The 5874-nt window shown below is 38.5% G+C and overlaps 1 long non-coding RNA gene across 1 annotated transcript in view; it reads right to left on the bottom strand.

Annotated features, from left to right (window-relative positions):
- The window catches only part of LOC116090606, a 124764-nt gene extending 120605 nt beyond the window's left edge, over positions 1–4159 (bottom strand). Inside the window, exons 1-2 of the long non-coding RNA XR_004118743.1 lie at positions 4110–4159; positions 2673–2766 (exon numbers count right to left, since the gene is read on the bottom strand). This is a non-coding gene — a long non-coding RNA (uncharacterized LOC116090606). The remainder of the gene's footprint in view (positions 1–2672; positions 2767–4109) is intronic.
- Positions 4160–5874: the final 1715 nt, after the last annotated feature.

The following is a 5874-nucleotide window of genomic DNA, read 5'->3' as shown; positions in this document are numbered from 1 at the left end:
CTCTCTCTCTCTCTCTCTCTCTCTCTCATTCTCAAGATAAATACCAAAACAAACAAAAGTTTCAAAATGAAACAACCCCCCCCCAAAAAACCACACACACAAACCCACTTCTTTTCCCCCAAAACCACAGAGTTCATTTTGTGTTGGCCAATTACTCCTGGGCTTGGGACCTGCCTTGAGTGTGGCTGATATCGCTACCCAATGGCATTCCATGGGAGAAAACTGCTATGACTGCCTTTTGCTTACAGACATTATTACTTGTTGGTTAGTAGTGAGACTTCATTTTCATATACACCTTTCAATTCTAGAACACATGTTTTTATATATATGAAAAATAATACATATACATGTTCATATATGTATATGCTGATCTGATGTAAAGTCAACAACAATGAAAGAGCCACAGCAAATCAAAAGTACTGGTATTTGTTTAGTTATTTACATTTGAAGTTATCTTTAACATTTTATATATTATATATATAATTGTATATTTTTATATTTAATATATATTATATATTTTTAATTAAAATCTCCCATGGTTTAGAAACATAACTACAAAAACAATTGTAAATCTAGTAGAATTTATAAAAGTTTCACTAGATGAGACAATATCAAAGTAGTTAAACGTCATGACAAATGTGCTCATTTCTCATAACACAAGAGGAAAGTTTAAAAAATATATATATATAATATATATATATATTATATATATATAACTCTGAAGTAGAAGTAGGAAGCGGGAAAACCATTATCTGTTGCTTTGAATCACTGGTACAACTGCATTGCTAATCTGTGCTTTCGAGAGGAACCTGGTATGATCTTAACATTAGACCTTATTAGCTGATCTGATTTAAGGTCGACAGAACAAAAAAGCCACAGTTCATCAAGAGTATTGGTATTTACTTATTTAATTCTTTAAACTTGAAGTTATATTTAACATAACATTTGACCATTTTTAAATCTAGGTTTGGAAGACAATCAAAAGAAAAGTTAGGGACTCCAATCAGTCAATGCACGACATCACAGTAACAAAGACAAACAAATATCAGAACCCAATATTAAGTGATGAGGGGTGCTAAGGCTGGAAGTGCCTCCGGGGGATCAGCCTCTTTAACTACTTTAAGCCCAGTGAACCTGTGCTGCTTCTATGTGTTAGTAGTCGCAGAAACCGATTTGTGGTGACATAAGCTTTTATAAGTGTACAAAAACACAGGGTGATGTCCAAGTTAAAATGTGATATTAGCACACTTCCAGGACCCATGAAGCATGACGTGTGCATTTGAGTAACCCTAGCGCCCATGGCAGCAACAGTCTCAGTCACAGCTTCACTATTTGGGTCAGAAAACCTTTTTTTTTATTTTTTGAGATCATGTCCAGACTAGTGGTCAAACTCCCACTTTAGTCTTTCCCCGTAAAAGGAAATAAAATTCAGCTTTGTAAATACAAATCCTTCCTGTTAACCAAGTTCTCTGTTGTTAAGTTCCAACAGCCTATTCAAAGCTAATGTTTAAAACTCCAGGAGAGTTACAGGTAACTAAACGGTAGGTAAAGGCTTAAGAAAATGTGTAGAGGAACAACTATCCATACTACCGATCATGGGAAAATGTGAGGTGGTGGATGAGAATCCTTACATAAGAAACTGATGACAGGCAGTTGAAAACTTTATCTGCTCCTAGGTAATACCAATCCTAAGTATTCTTAGGAATAGAATAATTCAGATGAAAAGCCTTAGTAAAGGGGAAAAATAGCCAAGAAAAATAGATTTGCGTTCTAAGTACACATAATCATATAAATCCTTACAAGAGTTATTTATGAACAATGAAATGGCCCAGTTATCACTAGATAAGCATTAACTATGGGTATGAATCAAGGAAATGCCTGTTCTTATGAAGTGTAAGTGAAGAAAGTACACAATATTGTCAGTATCCCTTGTGGTTATCTTCTCAGACTGTAGTTGTTTGCAAATAACTCTACAGCCCAGATTGTTACGTAATCTATAAGTCCTCCTCAGGAATGAGGAAGAGTTAGATGAAATGGCATCAGCTTCCTGATCCAGCGATACATCTGTGAGCATGATTGTGGTATCCACACTGGTTTTGTTTCCAGGGACTAGCCAAAACAGTATCTTTGGAGATAGCATGTTAACATCTTGCCTCTGGCTAATTTATACAATGAAAGCGTTGGAAAGCACATTATACAATTTCTGAATAACCTCTGGAGAGGTTATTCTCTCTCCCTCCATCCCTCCTCCACTCTCCCTCCTTTCTCTGGGGATTGAATCCACAGCCTTGCACACATTAGGCAAGCATTCTGTCACCAGGCCACACTCTAAGGCCCAATAATTTCTCTTAGGTGTTGGATCCCATAGAAACTAGTTAAATTACACAGATATGTCAATGATGTTTATTTAGTTATGGTTCATTAGATTTAAAATACTCGGCTTTAAAAATAACTCAAACTTGTGGCAAAAGAAGATTCTTATAACACTGGTGCCCCTTGAAAGATATTCACATGGGCACGTGGTGTCCCTTTGTGTAAGAATACAGTGTTTATCCATGCTATAATTAAAATCTTGGTTCTTTTTTATAAAATGCTTTAAATGAAAACTATATAAATGTCCTTCAAAATCATATCACACGAGTTACCTTTGTAAATATTTTTTTGCCACGTACCTTTCAAGATATCACCAATTTTTCTACCACCCATATCATAAAAGTATCTGGCCAATGAATCTCGACTCATTTTCATTGTGCATTCATCTAAAACCTACACAGGATAAAATAATGTATTATATTAAGCTCTGGTTAAACAAAAATATACATTTAAATGATTTCCATACAGTTATTTTCATTACATTGCAAAATAAAATTTTTTGATTTCTAAAATATTTCTAACATATGAAACAGAAAAGTAATTTAAATTGCTAAATACTTGTGTGTTAAAATACACACTAATATGTTAAAAAGAAAAGAAGGAAGGAGAGAAATGAGGAGGCAGGATAGGAAAGAAAATGTGGCAAAAGGATGAGACGAAGGATCGAAGGATCGAGAACATGCCGGAAATGGCAACTGCTTAGCTCCAAGGGATGCTGAGTTTATCTCCGATGTCATCTGCGCTCACCATTTACTCCACAGTGGGGATATGCTAATTTTCTTCGCTTATATATTCTTCCTAGAATCTCACTCAAACCCAATACTTTTCCTCACTGGAGTTGCTCTTCTTGTTCCCCTTTGTTACGAAAGTCTAGCTTCTAATAGATCTTGCTGTCCTTTTCCAGGTACAGAAGCCTGGTGCCACTGAAAAAAGTCACACAACTACACATACCAACATGATTGCTGACCTGGGCATCCTTCTTGGTACCTACACACTGCCCAGCCACTTCAATTTTATTTGTTGGTACCTTCCTTGTTTTGCGCAGTGTATATGTCTCCACCTGTCATTTGCTGTTATATCCACCAAGTTTCCCTTCCTCCACCCTGTTCCACAGGCTTATATAAGCTTCAGAGAGAAAACCAAAGTTTCAACTTCATGCTGCTAAAGCCTCAGGCCTACCTCCCTAGCAACTCTCTTTCTCTTTCAATTACATTATAGGAGTTCCTCCTCTATGTAATGCAAATATGCTTTCAACTATGTTTGTTCTTGGCATTTTAAGAATAAATTATCCACCAGTTCTCTCTCAAGTATATGTGATTTCTGTCTTTACTGTCTGCTAATTAAATTGCTCCCATGCCTCACATGCCCCTAGACCTATTCTCCCCTCTTCACCGAAATGCTTGCAAGGAACTGTCCATGGCCTCTCTTGGAGGTTCCTTTACTGTCTCTTGCTCTCAAACCATTCTTTCTTGCTTTCATCGTACCAACAACAGCTTTCTCGAAGACAACCAATGAGGATAAGGAAGTTGTGATGGCTATTCCTGGTTGTCAACTTGACTACATTTCGAGTGAACTACATTCATGGAGGGTGTACATGTCTACTACAGACATGGAGGGTGCACCTGTGGTCCAGATCTTGAGGCTGGAAGACACAGTCTTAGGACCTGGATCTTGACATGGAGATCTTGAGGCATAGTGACCATGAAAAGTTTAGGCCCAGGCAAGGTAGTACACACCTTTAATTCCAGGAGATTGAGGCAAGCAGATTTCTGAGTTCAATCAAGGTCAGCCTGGGACAAAGTAAATTCTAGCTCCAGGTGTGGTGGTACACTCCTTTAATCTGGGCCACACCTTCTGCTGGAGACCTACATAAGGACATTGGAAGAAGGAAGACTCTTTTTCACATGTTTGCACTTACTTGCCAGCACATCTGTTAGAACTTACTTCTTCAGGATTTCAGTTTATACAGAAAACCAGCTGAAACAACTAGCTTCAGGGGAATAAGCAACTACTATATTCTTGAACTTCCCATTCACAGCTGCCCATTGTTGGGTTAGTTGGACTGCAGACTGTAAGTCATTACAATAAATTCCCTAAATATATAGAGACATTCCTTAAGTTCTGAGACTCTAGAGAACCCTGACTAGTACAGAAGTCTCTTAGCTCTCACTTAATTGAATTCTAAGCATCATTTATTTCTTAAACACTTGTTTTCCATTTGAATTGAGACAATAATCTACCTATTTTTCTTCTGATTCTTTCTGTAGGCTGTGACTCTTGTCTTTATGACTGCTTTTCTAGGTGAGCCCCAGGTTCTTTCTTTCCAGCTCCACTTTTTCTCCTGTGGCATTCTTTTTTTTAATTTTTTTCTTTTTTTTTATTAGATATTTTCTATATTTACATTTCAAATGATATCTCCTCTCCTAGTTACTCCTCCAAAAAAATATCAAAAACAAAAACAAAAAAAACCAAACCCTGTTCTCTCCCCCCACCCCCTGCTCACCAACCCACCCTCTTCCACTTCCTGGCCCTGGCATTCCCCTACACTGGGGCATAAACCTTCACAGGACCAAGGGCCTCTCCTCCCATTGATGACCTACTAGGCCATCCTCTGCTACATATGCCACTGAAGCCATGAGTCCTACCATGTGTGCTCTTTGCTTGATGGTTTAGTCCCAGGAAGCTCTGAGGGTACTAGTTAGTTCATATTGTTGTTCGTCCTAAAGGGCTGCAAACCCTTCAGCTCCTTGGGTCTTTTCTCTAGCTCCTTCATTGGGGACCCTATGCTCAGTCCAATGGATGGTTGTGAGCTTCTACTTCTGTATTAGTTGAACACAATTATTAATTAATTCTGCATTAGTCAGAACCTCTGAGGAGACAACTATATCAGGCTCCTCTCAGCCAGCACTTGCTGGCATCCTCAATAGTGTCTGGGTTTGATAATTGAATATGGGAAGGATTCCCAGGTGGAACAGTCTCTGGATTATCCTTCCTTCAGTCTCTGCTCCATAGTTTGTCTCTGCAACTCCTGGCATGCACTCTCTGATAAGTAGATATTAGCCCAGAAGCTCAGAATACCCAAAATACAATCCACAAACCACAAGAAACTCAAGAAGAAGGAAGACCAAAGTGTGGATGCTTCATTTCTTCTTAGAAGGGGGAACAAAATACCCATCTAAGGAGTTGCAGAAACTCAAATCCTTTTGATGAGTTTTCAGGGCTTTCAAATGACAAGGGAAGAAAGGTCTGCAAGCTTTACAAAGTCACACTCCCCCAACATTTGCCGCTATCTAAACAGGAGCCATCATGCATGGGGGCTTATTTGCCAGCTGATGGGGATTTAGTAAGGAGTGGCTTTTGAGGTATGGATCTAATAAACTTCTTAATCCCTTGATGGACTCACAAAATGAGAAGTAGATCTTGGCAGGACGAAGCAAATTACTGGAGACACGTGCTTGGAGTTGTATGTGACTGGACTTCCTGTCTGTATTCATGTCCTTC

Source organism: Mastomys coucha, unplaced genomic scaffold, assembly GCF_008632895.1.
Source record: "Mastomys coucha isolate ucsf_1 unplaced genomic scaffold, UCSF_Mcou_1 pScaffold15, whole genome shotgun sequence".
In the NCBI taxonomy this organism is placed as follows: Eukaryota; Metazoa; Chordata; class Mammalia; order Rodentia; family Muridae; genus Mastomys; species Mastomys coucha.
The sequence above is the reverse complement of the archived record's forward strand: the minus strand, read 5'-3'. Positions and strand labels throughout refer to the sequence as shown.